Here is a 19,549-nt window from a genome sequence, read left to right as displayed (position 1 = left end):
CTTTGTCAGTGTCTCCCGCATAGCGGAGAGGCTCTCCCTATTAAGTTGCTCGCCTTGTGAGGAAGTCCCTATTCCTCGCATTCCACACTTATAGCGATGGAAGTTTTTAGTAGGAAGCCCGTATACCTTCCCCCATTTTGGACCACCAACAGACTCCAACCATATTCTTTCAGCATCCTCGTCCGAAGGTTGGGTTGGCTTACCTGATTCACCAGCTGGATGACTACGGATGAATTCCTCCACGTTACTTTGGTAGCGACCCTATATTATTTTAAATTAAATCAGTATTTTAAAATTTTTATAAAAGTAAATTATAATACTTAAAGAAAATTAAAAGCTTACATATGCAGTCGAGGCCCGGTCCTCGACCCACCTATCTTGATCCCTCTCTTTTTTCTTCTTCATAATATGTGTCTCCTTGAATAGCTCATCATGACTCATTGGACGCCCATACTTCTTTTTCCTGAAAACAAATTAATTTAGTTAATAAACAGAATAAATATACTTAGAAAAGTAAAATAATTTAAGTAATTACGTACCAATCTTCTTTTTATTATCCCTAGGCTGATCGCACCTTCAGTGTGCAAGGAGCCTCCCTTCTCGGATGTGCGAGCTTTCTTTCCTTTTTCGCTCCTCTCTAAGAACTCTGCGGTAAGCCATTGCCTTTGCAAATCATTCCACAAATTCTCAAGTAACCAGCCAGGACTCTTGTTCTTCTTTCTAGCATCCGAGAAAGCATCCGCCAATCTCTTGCGAGCTTTATGATGAAAATTTGTAGCCACTTTCGCGCTATAGCGGTCATCCCATACACACTTGCTCTGTATTTCAAAAGTTAAATATTAGATGGAAATATCATAAATATAAATTATTAAACTATTTAAAAGAACATTTATACCTTAAATTGATTGAAAATTTGCTCCTTTAGTGAGAATGGGCAATCAGTCCAAGTCGCATAAAGGCCATCATAAAGCTTTCTGATGGCATTGGTGATTATCCTCGTAGTCTTATTACCCATCCTGAACCTGCAATTTAACAATAAAAATACATTAATATCTTAGTAAAAATGTTACAAATCAATAGACGCAAAAATAATGAATAACACTTACCCATCACCCTCAAGGACTATGATGATCCTGCCATATCGATCATAATGTACTACCTCGTCATCACCATCCGAAGCATGTGTATCAGAGGCATGTGAAGACGTTGTAGGAAGGTCAGAGCTACTGCCTCGCAGGCGAAGGCCTGCAATAGATGGAGTCGATGCTGAAGATGGTTGCGATCCCTGTGACTGCAACATAGCTGGATGCGACCCAAGTGGATGTGATACCGATGGCTGTGACCCAAGTGGCTGTGACCCGAGTGGCTGTGAGATGGATGGATGCGATCCATGTGGCTGTGATATGTAGGGATGTGATCCATGTGGATGTGATGCAGATGGCTGTGAGGCAGCTGGACTGTATGTCGGACGTATAGTCCTATGGCCCTGTGATGGAAGACTTGGTGTCTGAATGAAGGTGTACGGCTCGTGATGCTGTGGCAGCTCAGTATAGCCGTGTGGTGGAGGATAAGACATAGGCATCTCTGAAAAGGGTGGACAAGAGGGAGTATTATTTTCTACCCTCCTCTTTCCCTTCCTACCCTTTTCTCGACCCCGAGAACTAGTAGGGTCATTGTTACCTTGACCCTTTCCTGCCATCTGCATAATATAATACACATTTAGATTGAAACATATAAGAAACTAGCTATAAAATGAGAGTGCTTTAAAAAACCAAATTTTTAATCCTCATCGACGTATTGTTCCTCGTCCGAGAATTCTTCGTCCTCACTTGTTTGAGCTTCATCAGTTGATTCTTCGTCCTCATTTTCTATAATTGTTACTTCATTTATATCAACTTCTTCCAATATGCATTCAGGATGTTCCAAATCATTTTCTAACTGATCGTCCACTATTTGGTGAACATTGGAGATATCGTTTTGATATGCAACATCTAACACATTCTCGACTTCCACCCTACCTACAGGCTTAGTTTTTATTACAACCCACCAATCGGACTTATTCCGCCGCAATGGATAAGGAGCATAATACACTTGCCTAACGTTATGTGCAATTATGAAAGGATCATAGCGATCATACTCCCTCGTATGATTAACCTCAATTATGTTGTATTGGTTGTGTACTCTTGTACCTCTTGTTGGATTTGGGTCAAACCACTTGCATCTAAAGAGTATCAATTTCTTATATGGCCAACCTGTATATTCTAGTTGTAATATTTCTTTGACCACACCATAATAATCAATATCTCCAACTTGGTTGCCATCACCACCTTGAACCCACACCCCGCTGTTGTTGCTATTTTTATTTTTAGAGCAATCCTCTGTATGAAACTTATAACCATTCACTACGTACTTAGACATTGTTGTGACCTGAAGCCCAGGTCCCCAAGATATATCTTTCAAAAATTGATTTACACCATTATTTGGATTATTTACCTACATAGAGTTAAAAAAATTCATAAGTTAGCACAACTTATGAATCAATTTTTATACATTCACTACATATATATATATATATATATATACACTTACAAACTGTTTGAACCACGTATCAAATCTTGTATATACAACATCATGGCCAAATTGACCCACAAAGTGACTGTGACATATCAAATATTTTTAGTAGTTGCATCAATATCTAGTCACAGTAAATTTTACATTTTGATAACTAATAAATCAATACTTACTTGAGAAATGGTACAACTTCGGGACAATTTAGTAACACATGAAGTGTAGCTGACTTGTACTCCATATCACTTAAACTTCTCTTTCTAACATCCTTAGAACATCGGCCTGGTTGATTGAATATGGACATTGGTGGATATAATGGATCATTCACACATTCGACCATGTGCCTATTGGGTCCTAGAACATGGCACGTTACTCTCAAAATAATAAGAACAAAAATGTGCAGTTTCCTTTGCAAGATAGGCTTCGCATATAGATCCTTCAATCTTATTCCTCTGCTTAACAAATTATTTGTATTTGCCAATTGTCCTACATAATCTCATGTTAGCCAAGAACATTCAAATAAAATAGAATATTACATCAAACTTATAATATTACCTCTCAAAAGGATACATCCATCTGCATTGAACAGGCCCTCCAAGTCGTGCCTCGTGTACAAGGTGTATTGGAAGGTGTTCCATCACATCAAAGAAACCACATGGGAATATTTTTTCCATCTTACTAGAAATTACACGGATGTTCTGGTCCATCCGAAGTAGGTTTTCTTCCCTTAATGTGGTAGAACACAAGTCTTTGAAAAATAAACTAATCTCTGTGATGGATTTCCAAATTCTTTTAGGCAAACCACAAAATGCAATAGGCACTAAGGTCTCCATGAAAACATGGCAGTCATGACTTTTCAAATGGCTCAACTTCCCTACCTCCATATCTACTTTTTTTTCCAAGATTCGACGCATAACCCTCAGGCATCTTCAATTTCATAACCCAATCACAAATTTGTCGTCTTTTCTCCAAAGTGAATGTGTAACTTGCTTTGGGCTTGAACACCTTACCATTGTTTGCTGTCTGCAAGTATAATTCAGGCCACCTACAATATTCTTATAAGTCCATTCTAGCCTTCGGGTTATCTTTTGTCTTACCTTTAACATCCATCACTATGTTGAACAAATTATCAAAATAATTCTTCTCGATATGCATGACATCAAGGTTGTGTCGGAGAAGATTATCCTTCCAATAAGGCAACTCCCAAAATATACTCTGTTTCATCCAATTATGATTAACACCATATCCGGGGAATCTATAAGGTGGAGCCTTAGTAACTTTACTGAAGTTCTGGACCCTCTCCCAAATTTCCTCACCTGAAAGTATCGGAGGTGGAGAATCATATTCCACTTTATTCTTTTTGAATGCATTTTTCATCCTTCTAAACTCATGATCATCAAGTAAGAATTGACGGTGACAATCAAACCATGATTGCTTTCGGCCATGTTTCAAAGTGAACGCTTTACTATTTTCCATGCTGTAAGGACAAGCTAGCTTCCCAGCAGTCATCCACCCAGACAACATTCCATACGCAGGAAAATCATTAATAGTCCACATTAAATTAGCATGCAAATTGAAATTCTGCTTGGTTGATATGTCATATATTTCAACACCATCATACCACAATTGTTTTAGCTCATCAATCAAAGGTTGCAAATATACATCAATCAAACTTTTCGGATTACGTGGACCGGGGATAATACAATTTAAGAATATATATGGACTAGTCATACACAACTCAGGTGGTAGATTATAAGGTGTAAGAAAGACAGGCCAACATGAATATGGTGTCGCAGATATAGAAAAAGGCGTGAAGCCATCCGCACACAGACCTAACCGAATGTTCCTTGGTTCACTAGCAAAATCTGGATATGTCCTATCAAAGTGCTTCCAAGCTTCTCCATCTGAAGGATGACACATAACACCAGGTGGTCTTCTATTTTCAAAGTGCCATCTCATATGAGGAGTAGAACTCATCGACGCATATAACCTCTTTAACCTAGGTAAAAGAGGTAAATAATGCATCGCCTTGACAGCGACCATATTCCCGCTAGAAAGCCTCTTGAAACGAGGCTTTTCGCAAAATTTACAACTGTCTAAAGTTGCATCATCTTTATAATATAACATGCAACCATCTTCACAACAATCAATTCTCATTGACGAAAGTCCTAACTTAGAAACCAATCTCTTTACCTTATAGAAATCACCAGGTAAGTTGATATTAGGGTCAACTAGTTCACTCATAAGGTCAATGAAAGAGTCCATGGCTACTTGAGAAATATTCCAATTAGATTTGATACTTAGTAATCTAACTGCAACAGACAGCTCAGAGTGCAGACTTCCTTCACGTAATGGACGACTAGCTTCCTCTAACTGTTCATAAAAATGTTTTGCGTCATCATTAGGAGTTTGTTCAACATTTTCATTGGGCTCACCCCCGAAGTGCATCCCAAAAGCATCCGCAACCATATCCTGAATTCTAGAATCAAGATTTGTATTCTCCACCGACCTACTACTTTCACCAACAACCATGTTATGAAATATCCCACGGCTACCATCGATCTCTCCATGATTAGTCCACATAAAGTAATTCTCTATAAACCCCTTCCTATAAAGATGAAGCTTAACTTCCTCCGATTTTTTAAACTTCATACAATCGCACCTGACACAAGGGCACCTAATTACTCCTTCACTTTGGTATGGTGGAAGTGACATTGCATGTCCAATAAAGTCATCAACCCCTTCTACAAAATCCTCCCGCAATCCCCGCCGATTAGGATAATTCCTATTGTACATCCAAGTACGATGTTCCATCTATACAAATAAAACAAGAATAAATTAATTTATTCTACAATTATAAATTAATTATATCTTTTTTAGTTAATTCAAGATAATAATTGGCTCCTAATTATACCAATTTATATCCTAAAAGTTTAATTCATATCCAAAAGGTCCAATTCATATCTTAAAAGTTCAATTCATATCCTAAAAGTTCAATTCACAAGAACAAATCCTAAAAACTAAAATTTTAATTCATATCCTACGAGTTTAAACATAAACTAACTAAACTAAAGAAATTCAACCCATACCCTAAAAGTTCGATTCACAAGAACAAATTAATTTATTCTATAATTATAAATTAATTATATCTTTTTTAGTTAATTCAAGATAATTATTTTTTCCTAATTACACCAATTTATATCCTAAAAGTTTAATTCATATCCAAAAGGTCAAATTCATATCTTAAAAGTTCAATTCATATCCTAAAAGTTCAATTCACAAGAACAAATCCTAAAAACTAAAATTTCAATTCATATCCTACGAGTTTAAACATAAACTAACTAAACTAAAGAAATTCAACCCATACCCTAAAAGTTCGATTCACAAGAATAAATTAATTTATTCTACAATTATAAATTAATTATATCTTTTTTAGTTAATTCAAGATAATTATTTTTTCCTAATTACACCAATTTATATCCTAAAAGTTCAATTCATATCCAAAAGGTCCAATTCATATCTTAAAAGTTCAATTCATATCGTAAAAGTTCAATTCACAAGAACAAATCCTAAAAACTAAAATTTCAATTCATATCCTACGAGTTTAAACATAAACTAACTAAACTAAAGAAATTCAACCCATACCCTAGAAGTTCAATTCACAAGAACAAATTAATTTATTCTACAATTATAAATTAATTATATCTTTTTTAGTTAATTCAAGATAATTATTTTTTCCTAATTACACCAATTTATATCCTAAAAGTTCAATTCATATCCAAAAGGTCCAATTCATATCTTAAAAGTTCAATTCATACCTAAAAGTTTAATTCACAAGAACAAATCCTAAAAACTAAAATTTCAATTCATATCCTACGAGTTTAAACATAAACTAACTAAACTAAAGAAATTCAACCCATACCCTAAAAGTTCGATTCACAAGAACAAATTAATTTATTCTACAATTATAAATTAATTATATTTTTTTTATTTAATTCAAGATAATTATTTTTTCCTAATTACACCAATTTATATCATAAAAGTTCAATTCATATCCAAAAGGTCCAATTCATATCTTAAAAGTTCAATTCATATCCTAAAAGTTCAATTCACAAGAACAAATCCTAAAAACTAAAATTTCAATTCATATCCTACGAGTTTAAACATAAACTAACTAAACTAAAGAAATTCAACCCATACCCTAAAAGTTCGATTCACAAGAATAAATTAATTTATTCTACAATTATAAATTAATTATATCTTTTTTAGTTAATTCAAGATAATTATTTTTTTCTAATTACACCAATTTATATCCTAAAAGTTCAATTCATATCCAAAAGGTCCAATTCATATCTTAAAAGTTCAATTCATATCCTAAAAGTTCAATTCACAAGAACAAATCCTAAAAACTAAAATTTCAATTCATATCCTACGAGTTTAAACATAAACTAACTAAACTAAAGAAATTCAACCCATACCCTAAAAGTTTAATTCACAAGAACAAATCGTAAACCCTAGATTCTAACTAAACTATTCATGACAATACAAAGTTAATAATTTAATTCTAACTAAACTATTCAAGACAATACAAACTCAAAATTGAAACACTCATCAATTAAAACTAATTCATAACTAATTGACTAATTAACAAAACTAATTAGTTAAAAAAACTAATTAACAAAACTAATTAAAACAAGACCTAAACCCTAATCCTCAATAAAATGCAATGTTCAAATAATTGAAATACTAATCAATTGAAACTAATTCATAACTAATTAACAAAACCTAGAAATAATAAATAAATGAGTTGTAATTCAAACCTAGAATTTTTAGGAGATGGAGAAGGAGAGGGGCGGTAGTGGCAGTGGCAGCGGCGACGGCGAGGGATGGGCGGTGGCGACGCAGGGTGGGGAATGGGATTTATGTGAGGGAAATAGAGAAGGAGAGGGGAAGGTTTTGAGTGAGGGAAATAGAGAAGAGAGGGGAAAATAAGAGAGAAATGGGGGTTTTCCCCATTTTTCAATTCTCTGATTTCAGAATTACCGACCAAAGTTGGTCGGTAATTTTGGTCGGTACATTAAGTGTTGACCTTTTGAAAAAAAACCGACCAACTCTGGTCGATTTGTTTTTAAAAAAATTAAATTCTTTTTTTTGTGTGTTTTTTTCTTAAAATATTGTAAACTATAAAAAAATATTATAAACTACAAGCATTTATTTTATTTAACTATGCAATTATTATAAATAATTATAAACTATAAGAATAATCTTTATAAATAAATTTATTAACTATTTAATTTTAATAAATTATAATAGCATCTATCTAAGTAAATTTTCTAAGTTATAATTAAGTATGTGAGTAATTTCTCACACACACACATACACTATATTGTAATTGATGCTAATAACTTCTTTTTTCATTCGTTCATCACTAATAATGCATGACATAGATTAATCGATATATAGGTCGAGACGTTTTGATGAATCATCGATTAATATTCATCGATACATCTAAGTAAGTTATAAGTCGATGAATCAATTTACAAATAGATATATTTGAGGATAAAGTATATATACTAATTAGTATCTTCCCAAGTCTATCCCTAAAAAAACCCGACCCTGTGGTCCTAGCACTTCGTGTTGTTCTTATATATATATACACACACACAAACACACTTCACTGTAATACTTTAACTATATATATAGCTTGTTATAGTATATGTTAGTGTGTATATATATAGCTTGTTAAAGTTTGACCATGTTTGACCTATTAATTTAACTCGTTTACTTAATACTAATAGCTTCTTTCGTTTATTTAATTTGTGATCCATATATATATATATATATATATATGTCAAAGATAATACTAATATATATATATATATATATGTCAAAGATGTTTAGTATTAATTCTTTTATTTTTCATTCATTCATCACTAATAATGCATGGCATAGCTAGATTAATCGATATAGGTCGAGACGTTTTGTTTTTACTATTAGTCGATATAGGTCAAACATTTTGTTTTTAATATTCATCGATGCATCTAAGTAAGTTATAAGTCGATGAATCAATTTACAAATAGCATGTTATATATAGTATATGTTAGTGTATTCATTATTTGTATTACAAAAGTACTAACGAATTACATTTATATTATTTAGATAGTAAATATAAAAGTAATTCGAAAGTTTGACCAATGTTGACGTAATAACCGACCAACTTTGGTCGGTTATTTTGCAGAAAATAACAATTACCGACCAAAGTTGGTCGGTAAATGCTTCCCCTACATTAACCGACCAACGTTGGTCGGTAATTTTAAATATAAATTCTTAAATATTATAAAATATTTTAAATAATAAAATAATTATTAAAATTTAAAAAATTGGATCCAGATTACCGACCAACGTTGGTCGGTAATCCAAAATTTTCTTGTTTGACCAGCTGGGTCAATTCGTTGACTAATTTACCGACCAACGTTGGTCGGTATTTAGTTTTAAAAAAATGTAAATTTTTTTTTTCTCAGTTTACGTCCAACCTGGACGGTTTTTGGTCGCTTTTTTTGACCGACCAACGTTGGTCGGAAATATTTGGTCGGTTTTTAGCAGATTTTTAGTAGTGCTATCTATCTATATATATATTATTATATAAAAGCATGAATAGAATATCGGTTTACAAAAATAACCTTATAATATTAAGCATAATAATTCATAATAAAAGGTCATAACCGGAATTCTAGATATTAGTCTTATAATCCTATTAGTTTTAGGACATAATACTATACGTTAGTGTCACGACCCAAATGTCACCTATAGGTCGTGATGGCGCCCAACACTATAGCTAGGCAAGACAACTAATAAGTCAATCGTACATTGGTCAAACTTTTATTCAAAGAAAATAATAAAAATACCAACTTCTACCAATGTGTGTGCCAAGACCCGGTGTCACAAGTGCATGAGCATCTAGTTGATTATACAAAACTCCAATTACTGTCTGAAATGAAATAGACAGAATATAAATATAAGAAGAGACACTGGTAGCTGCAGAACGGCTCAGAAAGGCAGCTCACCACTATGCCTCGGGATGACGTGGGTATGTGATGATAGGTCCTCGACTAGTACTTGTCTCAGATGCTGCACAAAAAGTACAGCAAGTGTAGTATGAGTACGTAAACAACGTGTACCCAGTAAGTATCAAGCCTAATCTCGAAGTGGTAGAGACGAGATGGCCGACTTTGACACTCACTATGGGTCAATAATAATTAAAATAAAATTAGGATATTCAAATCAGCATGATTTACAGAATTTACAAATAATTTATTTAATCAGCGGAAATAATCAAATTCCTTCAAATGTAACAATTCTCAATATATTAATTAAATTCCTTCAATTCAAATAAATTCCAATTTATCAATAAAATCTCATTTACAGGAGTAACAATTAATTCCAAAACAAGCAAGAATAATAATTAATTAAATTCCAAGGATTTTCCAATTTATTACTTAGCTTCACAAGCTGAAATAAATTATTAAAGTATCGTATAATTATTATTATTAAGCACGATTTCTGCCGAGGACGTACGACCCGATCCAGAGTGTCGTGTACACTGCCGAGGGACGTGCGACACGATCCATAGATGTATCTATCCTGCCGAGGCATTTGGCCCGCTCCACAAGAAAGGAGGACATTTTCTTATGTGCCTCCGGAAGGAGAGTATATTCATTATAAGATGAATTTGGGAGGAGAACAATTTCTTTTAACAATTAATTGATTTAAACAGACAATCAAGCCTATGAGATTTCCATCCTTTAATATCTTTATCTAACAATTCACAATATATTCATATAGATATCAATTAATATAAATAAATCAAAGAATATAATTTACACAAGTAAGGCATGCTTTGAGTCCTAAACTACCCGGACTTTAGCATTAATAGTAGCTACGCACGGACTCTTGTCACCACGTGCATACGTAGCCCCCCACAATTAGCAACAATTATTTAATTTTAATCACCTATGAGGTAATTTCTCCCTCACAAGATTAGACAAGAGACTTACCTCGTCTTGCTCCAATTTAATCCACTATAAGGCCTTTTCCACGATTATCCAACTCTGTCTGGCTCGAATCTAGCCAAAATAATTCGATACAATCACTAAAAATTATAGGAAATAAATTCTATAAGGAAATACTACATTTTTAATAAAAATCCCGAAATTAATTAAAAATTCGCCCGCGGGGCCCACATCTCGGAATCCGGCGAAAGTTATGAAATCCGACAACCCATTCAATTACGAGTCCAACCATACCAGTTTCACTCAATTCCGACTCCGAATCGATACTGAAATCTCAAAATTTCGTTTCTATGAGATTTTTAAACTTTTCCAAATCTCAAATCTCAAAACACTAATTAAATTGTGAAAAACAATGATACACTTGTATATGTAGACCAAATCCGAGTTAGAATCACTTACCCCAATATTTTTCCCTTGAAAATCTGCCAAAAGTCGTCTCTGCTCAAGCTCAAGTTCGTCAAAAATGGCAAATGGGACGAATGCCCTCTTTTTATAAAACTGCCCAGCAGCCTTCGGAACTGGTCCTCGAACTGGGCCTCGATCGTGGCATCGAACATGTGCCTTCGATCAGGGCATCGAGGTTGTGCCTTCGATCAGGGCATTGAGGTTGGGCCTTCGATCAGGACATCGAGCTTGGGTCTCGATCCTAGCCCTCGAGCCATACCTTCGATCATGCCCTCGAGCCTTGCCTTCGATCGCGACTTCGATCACAGGCTCGAGCCTGGACCTCGGTCATGGCCTCGATCAGGGTATTGAGGTTGGGCCTTCGATCATAGCCTCAATCATGGCATCGAGCTTGAGCCTTCGATTGTGACCCTCGATCTTGGGTCTCGATCCTGGCCCTCGAGCCTTGCCTTCGATCATGGCCCTCGAGCTGGACCTTCGATCATGGCCCTCGAGTTGGACCTTCGATCATGGCTTCGATACACTAGCTCGAGCCTGTACCTCATCAACCCTGGGCTCGATACCTGGGCTCGATATTTGGCTCGATATCTGGGCTCGATCACAGCCCAGAATGTCCAACAGAAGAGAAAAAATTGCAGCAGCTTTTTAACTCAAATTTTTGATCCGTTAACCATCCGAAACTCACCCAAGGCCCTCGGGACCTCAACCAAATATACCAACAAGTCCTAAAATATCATACGAACTTAGTCGAACCTCTAAATCATATCAAACAACGCTAAAACCATGAATCATACCCCAATTCAAGCTTAATGAAACTAAGAGTTTTCAACTTCTACATTCAATGCCAGAACCTATCAAATCAACTCCGATTGACCTCAAATTTTACACACAAGTCATAAATTACATAACGGAGCTATGAAAATTTTCGGAACTGGATTCCAACTCCGGTATCAAAAACTCAACTCATCGGTCAAACTTCCAAACTTAAGTTCTTGTTTTTAGCCATTTCATGCCTAATTTAACTACGGACTTCCAAATAAAATTTCGAACACGCTCCTAAGTCCAAAATCACCATACAGAACTGTTGGAATCATCAAAATTCTATTCCGGGGTCGTTTTCACAAAAAGTTGACCGAAGTCAAACTTAGCACTTTAAGGCCAACTTAAGGAACCAAGTGTTCCGGTTTCATCTCAAACATTTCTAAATCCCAAACCAAACCATCCCCGCAAGTCATAAATCATTACAAGCACCTACGAGAAGTTTTATTTTAGGGAACGGGGTTCTAAAAGTTAAAAATGACCGGTTGGATCATTACATTCTCCACCTATTAAACAAACGTTCGTCCTCGGTCATCTCAAGCAATAGGAGATCTGCTCTAGTTTCATAACCACAGAATGTAATAATACAGGACCGGTAGATCCGGTTCACAACAACAGAATCGCCCACAGGAGTGGACACATAAACAGGAGTACTCAAGGACTCATGAGAAACACCCAGGAATGGAGCAAATAGAGATGACACATATGAATACGTAGATCCTGGATCAAATAATACTGAGGCATCTTTGCCACAAACAGAAATAATACCTGTAATCACGGCATCTGAGGCCTCTGCATCTGGTCTAGCCGGAAAAGCATAGAACCGAGTTGGAGCGCCAACTGGCTGCCCTCCGCCTGGCTGACCTCCACCCCTAGGATGGCCCCTACCCACCAGTCCTCCACCTCTGGGTGGTCGGACTACTGGTGGAGCAACTGGTCCGGTAAGCATAGGCTGCTAACCCTGCTGTACTGGTCTACCCCGAAGCCTGGGGCAAAACCTCCGCATGTGACTGGGATCCCGGCACTCGTAACAACTCTTCGGTGCGATGGGCTGCTGACTAAGTGTGTGGCCCTGGGGACCTGAATACCCACTGGGAGGACCCTGAATAGCTGGTGGGTGGTAAGAACTCTCTGGGATAGCACTGAGATAAGTTCGCACTGGAGCACCTCGAGGAGGTGGTGGTGCTGGATATGGGGGTCTGCTGGACTGTCCCCTCACGAACTAACCTCTGCCCCCGGACGGAGCACCTCTGAACTCTCCAGAGTACCTGAACCGCTTATCTCTCATAATCTTCTGTTGGCTCCGCTGATGTACACCCTCAATCCTCCGGGCTATCTCCATAACTCACTCATAAGAAGTACCCATCTCAACCTCTCGAGCCATAGTAGCCTGAATACCAGTATGTAAATCGGCTACAAACCTTCGCACTCTCTCCGCCTCAGTAGGGAGTATCATTAGTGCATGGCGAGATAATTCAGAAAACCTCGCCTCATAATCAGTCACTGATATCTGACCCTGCTGGAGCTGCTCAAACTGAAACCGCAACTCTTCCCTCTAGGAGGGTGGAATATACCTGTCCAAGAAGATACGGGTGAACCTGTCCCAAGTCATGGGAGGAGAATCTGCTGGTCTGCCAAGAGCATAAGACTGCCACCATCTACGGGCTCTACCCTCTAGCTGAAAAGTAGCGAAATCAACCCCATGGGATTCCAATATCCTCATGTTGTACAGTCTATCCTTGCAACAATCAATGAAATCCTGTGGATCCTCATGTCGCTCACCCCCAAAGACAGGAGGATGTAGTATAGTCCATCTGTCCAATAGTTTCTGAGGATCGGCGGCTACAGCTGGCCTGGGCTCAGGTGTAGCTGCTGCCACTGGCTGAACTCCACCCACGGGTAGTGCACCCTGGGTCTGATATACAGCAGCTGCCTGTCCATGAGCCTGCGCAGTAGGGGTCTGTGCTCCCCCGCCCGCCTGAGATGTGGCTGGGTCTGCCGGAAATAAACCGGCCTGAGTCATATTGTCCATGAATCGCAGCATACGACCCATGACATCCTGAAATCCCGGTGCACATGTGAAGTCCACCGGAGCTGGCTCTGCCACAGATACCTCACCCTGCTCCTCAATAATGGGATTCTCTGCTGGATCCACTGGCGGCATAACTGGAACGGTCCTTGGACGTCCTCGCCCTCTACCACGGCCTGGAGCCCTCCCTCGGCCTCTAGCAACTAGGGGAGTAGCTCTTCCCTGGTCTGGAATCTCATTAGAGCGTGTTCTCACCATCTGTGAGAGAATAAGAGAAAGATATTTAGTACTACATTGATTGCACGATGGAATATGAAGAAAGGTAGTTTCCTAACACCATATAGCCTCTCGAAGATAAGTACATACATCTCCGTACCGATCCGCAAGACTCTATTAGGTCTGCTCATAACTTGTGAGACCTATGTCAACCTAGTGCTCTGATACCATGTTGTCACGACCCAAATTTTACCTATAGGTCGTGATGGCGCCCAACACTACAGCTAGGCAAGCCAACTAATAAGTCAATCGTACATTGGTTAAACTTTTATTCCAAGAAAATAATAAAAATACCAACTTCTACCAATGTGTGTGCCAAGACCCGGTGTCACAAGTGCATGAGCATCTAGTAGATTATACAAAACTCCAAATACTGTCTGAAATGAAATAGACAGAATATAAATATAAGAAGAGACACTGGTAGCTGCAGAACGGCTCAGAAAGGCAGCTCACCACTATGCCTCGGGATGACGTGGGTATGTGATGATAGGTCCTCCACTAGTACCTGTCTCAGATCCTGCACAAAAAGTGCAGCAAGTGTAGTATGAGTACGTAAACAACGTGTACCCAGTAAGTATCAAGCCTAATCTCGAAGTGGTAGAGACGAGATGGCCGACTTTGACACTCACTATGGGTCAATAATAATTGAAATAAAATTAGGATATTCAAATCAGCATGATTTACAGAATTTACAAATAATTTATTTAATCAGCGGAAATAATCAAATTCCTTCAAATGTAACAATTCTCAATATATTAATTAAATTCCTTCAATTCAAATAAATTCCAATTTATCAATAAAATCTCATTTACAGGAGTAACAATTAATTCCAAAACAAGCAAGAATAATAATTCATTAAATTTCAAGGATTTTCCAATTTATTACTTAGCTTCACAAGCTGAAATAAATCATTAAAGTATCGTATAATTATTATTATTAAGCACGATTTCTGCCGAGGACGTACGACCCGATCCAGAGTGTCGTGTACACTGCCGAGGGACGTGTGGCGCGATCCATAGATGCATCTATCCTGCCGAGGCATTCGGCCCGCTCCACAAGAAAGGAGGACATTTTCTTATGTGCCTCCGGAAGGAGAGTAAATTGATTATAAGATGAATTTGGGAGGAGAACAATTTCTTTTAACAATTAATTAATTTAAACAGACAATCAAGCCTATGAGATTTCCATCCTTTAATATCTTTATCTAACAATTCACAATATATTCATATAGATATCAATTAATATAAATAAATCAAAGAATACAATTTACACAAGTAAGGCATGCTTTGAGTCCTAAACTACCCGGACTTTAGCATTAATAGTAGCTACGCACGGACTCTCGTCACCACGTGCATACGTAGCCCCCCACAATTAGCAACAATTATTTAATTTTAATCACCTATGAGGTAATTTCCCCCTCACAAGATTAGACAAGAGACTTACCTCGTCTTGCTCCAATTTAATCCACAATTTTGCCTTTTCCACGATTATCCAACTCTGTTTGGCTCGAATTTAGCCGAAATAATTCGATACAATCACTAAAATTTATAAGAAATAAATTCTATAAGGAAATACTACATTTTAAATAAAAATCCCGAAATTAATTAAAAATTCGCTCGCGGGGCCCATATCTCGAAATTCATCGAAAGTTATGAAATCCGACAACCCATTCAATTACGAGTCCAACCATACCAGTTTCACTCAATTCCGACTCCGAATCGATACCGAAATCTCAAAATTTCATTTCTATGACATTTCTAAACTTTTCCAAATCTCAAATCTCAAAACACTAATTAAATTGTGAAAAATAATGATACACTTGTATATGTAGATCAAATCCGAGTTAAAATCACTTACCCCAATGTTTTTCCCTTGAAAATCTGCCAAAAGTCGTCTCTGCTCAAGCTCAAGTTCGTCAAAAATGGCAAATGGGACGAATGCCCTCTTTTTATAAAACTGCCCAGCAGCCTTCGGAACTGGTCCTCGAACTGGGCCTCGATCGCGGCATCAAACATGTGCCTTCGATCAGGGCATCGAGGTTGTGCCTTCGATCAGGGCGTCGAGGTTGGGCCTTCGATCAGGGCATCGAGCTTGGTTCTCGATCCTAGCCCTCGAGCCATACCTTCGATCATGCCCTCGAGCCTTGCCTTCGATCGCGACTTCGATCACAGGCTCGAGCCTGGACCTCGGTCATGGCCTCGATCAGGGTATCGAGGTTGGGCCTTCGATCATAGCCTCAATCATGGCATCGAGCTTGAGCCTTCGATTGTGACCCTCGATCTTGAGTCTCGATCCTGGCCCTCGAACCTTGCCTTCGATCATGGCCCTCGAGCTGGACCTTCGATCATGGCCCTCGAGTTGGACCTTCGATCATGGCTTCGATACACTAGCTCTATCCTGTACCTCATCAACCCTGGGCTCGATACCTGGGCTCGATATCTGGCTCAATATCTGGGCTCGATCACAGCCCAGAATGTTCAACAGAAGAGGAAAAATTGCAGCAGCTTTTTAACTCAAATTTTTGATCTGTTAACCATCCGAAACTCACCCAAGGCCCTCGGGACCTCAACCAAATATACCAACAAGTCCTAAAACATCATACGAACTTAGTCGAACCTCTAAATCATATCAAACAATGCTAAAATCATGAATCATACCCCAATTCAAGCTTAATGAAACTAAGAGTTTTCAACTTCTACATTCAATGCCGGAACCTATCAAATCAACTCCGATTGACCTCAAATTTTATACACAAGTCATAAATTACATAACGGAGCTATGAAAATTTTCGGAACTGGATTCTGACTTTGGTATCAAAAAGTCAACTCATCGGTCAAACTTCAAAACTTAAGTTCTTGTTTTTAGCCATTTCATGCCTATACTTCCAAATAAACTTCCGAACATGCTCCTAAGTCCAAAATCACCATACGGAGCTGTTGGAATCATCAAAAATGTATTCCGGGGTCATTTTCACAAAAAGTTGACCGAAGTCAAACTTAGCACTTTAAGGCCAACTTAAGGAACCAAGTGTTCCGGTTTCACCTCAAACATTTCCAAATCCCGAACCAACCATCCCCGCAAGTCATAAATTATTACAAGCACCTACGAGAAATTTTATTTTAGGGAACGGGGTTCTAAAAGTTAAAAATGACCGGTTGGGTCATTACAGTTAGGAATCCTATACAATTACCTTTAGGAATCCTATTAGTATAATTACTTTCGGGCTGTCTAATTCATATAAAATTGAACAAGTAAATATCTTTAGTCTTGTAATCCTATTACTTTTAGGATATACTTCTTAAATTTCTATTATTAATTTAATCTGAAAACGTATTATAATGTTCTATTACTAATTTAACTTGAGAATGTATTATATTGTCCAAATTCATTTAGAAAAATGAGAACTTATATTATTATAAAAGCATAAATACAATATTAATATACTAAAATAGCCCTAAATTATCAAACGGAAGAACTCATAGGAAGAGGACATAACTGCAATAACCTATTTTTTGGACGACAATACTTTCTATGCTAATTTTTAATATTTAAGATTTTAAATTAATAAAATTTTGTCTATTAAATTATTATTACAAATATGTAGTAAGGTTTAATAAAATCAATTTTATAAGAATTCTCCGTATTGGCAATACATTACCACTCCATAATGTTCAATACTAAAAAAAAAATAAAAGTAATATTAAATGAACTGCATAAAGAGTTGAAATTAGATAAACAATACCCCCATGATAATATTTTTTTTATATTATATTTGAACTATTTTTTTACTCTAGTAATATTATTTTAATCAATTTTTCGTGTAATATTGAAAAATACCCAATTATTAAACAACAACTAAGAAAATATTTAAGAATATAAATGTGTGAGAAAGAGAAAAAAATGTTGGTAAGAGTCAATAGCACTAATGATTCTACAAATATAAAGATCTTAAAGTGAAATGTCATATCAATCCTTTACTCTTTGAAAATAAAATTTATGTTAGACAAAATTATAATTAAGATTAAATATTCAAAACAAGATGAACTAATATTAAGATGTTAATAAACATAGAATAAATTATTTTTTATGTTAAAACCAAATAATTAAATCTTTTAATTAATTATTTAGCAAGAGAATCCAATTCAATTATTTTTTAAATTCATCATATGAGTAAAATTCTTATTCAAGTTAAAAAAAAAATCTTAGGGTACATAAATTTATTCCATAAAAAGAGCGTTAGAACACAAAGTAATAATACATATATTATTAAGAATCATAATGTTATACAAGTGTCTGAGGAATTACAATCAAAATCAAAACCTAAACAAGAACTAGCTTTCAAGACTATATTATAAAGAGTCGACTCTACTATAACGAGATTATTTTTTGTAGTTGTCTCCGGCAGAATCGAAATAACATTTTCATGTCATGCATTACTTGCAAATATCATATCAAGAGGCATGACATTGTTAGCAATAATAGCAAGTGGTGTACCAACAATGATTTTATTGTGAGGCAACTCACTTTAGATTTGATATACCTCTTCAAATAATTTAAATAACCATCACAAATATATCAAAGTAGAGTAATGGTGCTATATTAATAAGGAAAAAAAAATTGATAATATGGAATGAAGCACTCATGGCTAAGTGTCAAATGATCGAAATAATTGTCTGGAGTTCTAGAGATATATTGGACATTAATGAACCGTTTGGTGAAACATTTACAGTTTGGGATATGATTTATGTCAAGTACTACCAGTAGTTCCAAAATCGACAAAAGTAGTGTAAAGTTAGCTTTCCAAAGTTATACTTCTGGCCTCAAATGAAAAAGTTTCAACTGACAAGAAATATAAAGTAAGAAAGAACAGATCCAGTATTCAGTGTCTTCTTGCTTCGTGTCAGAAACGAAGAAGAGCATCCAATAAAAGATGATTTGGTTCTTCCTGAACACTTGATTATCAATCCCAATGGTAATGGTAGTGCATTTAATAAGAGAAATATTTCTATTATTAGATTAAAATGCAAATTGTGCAAATCACATGATAGAATTAAAAAGATATCTTAGCTAGCAAGAATGAATATGTTGATCAATTAAATAAAAAGTTGATTGCAAAATTTTATAGTAAAAACAAAATATTTTTCTATTTTTGACTCAGCGGAAAATGATATCAATAGTTATTACCAAGAAGAATACTTAAATACTTTAATACCAAATGACCTTCTACCATACATGTTTGTTGCCAAGTTTATTATTTCTTACGTATGTTAATGTCACCGTTTATATAATAAACTAAGGAAAAATTGATCTTCAATTGTATATAGGTTGATTTTGAAGAAAATATGCCCGTCATGCTACTGAAAAAGTTAGATACGCCGAATAG

This window comes from Nicotiana tabacum, chromosome 23 (assembly GCF_000715075.1).
Source record: "Nicotiana tabacum cultivar K326 chromosome 23, ASM71507v2, whole genome shotgun sequence".
Taxonomy (NCBI): Eukaryota; Viridiplantae; Streptophyta; class Magnoliopsida; order Solanales; family Solanaceae; genus Nicotiana; species Nicotiana tabacum.
Note: the sequence above shows the minus strand (reverse complement) of the source record.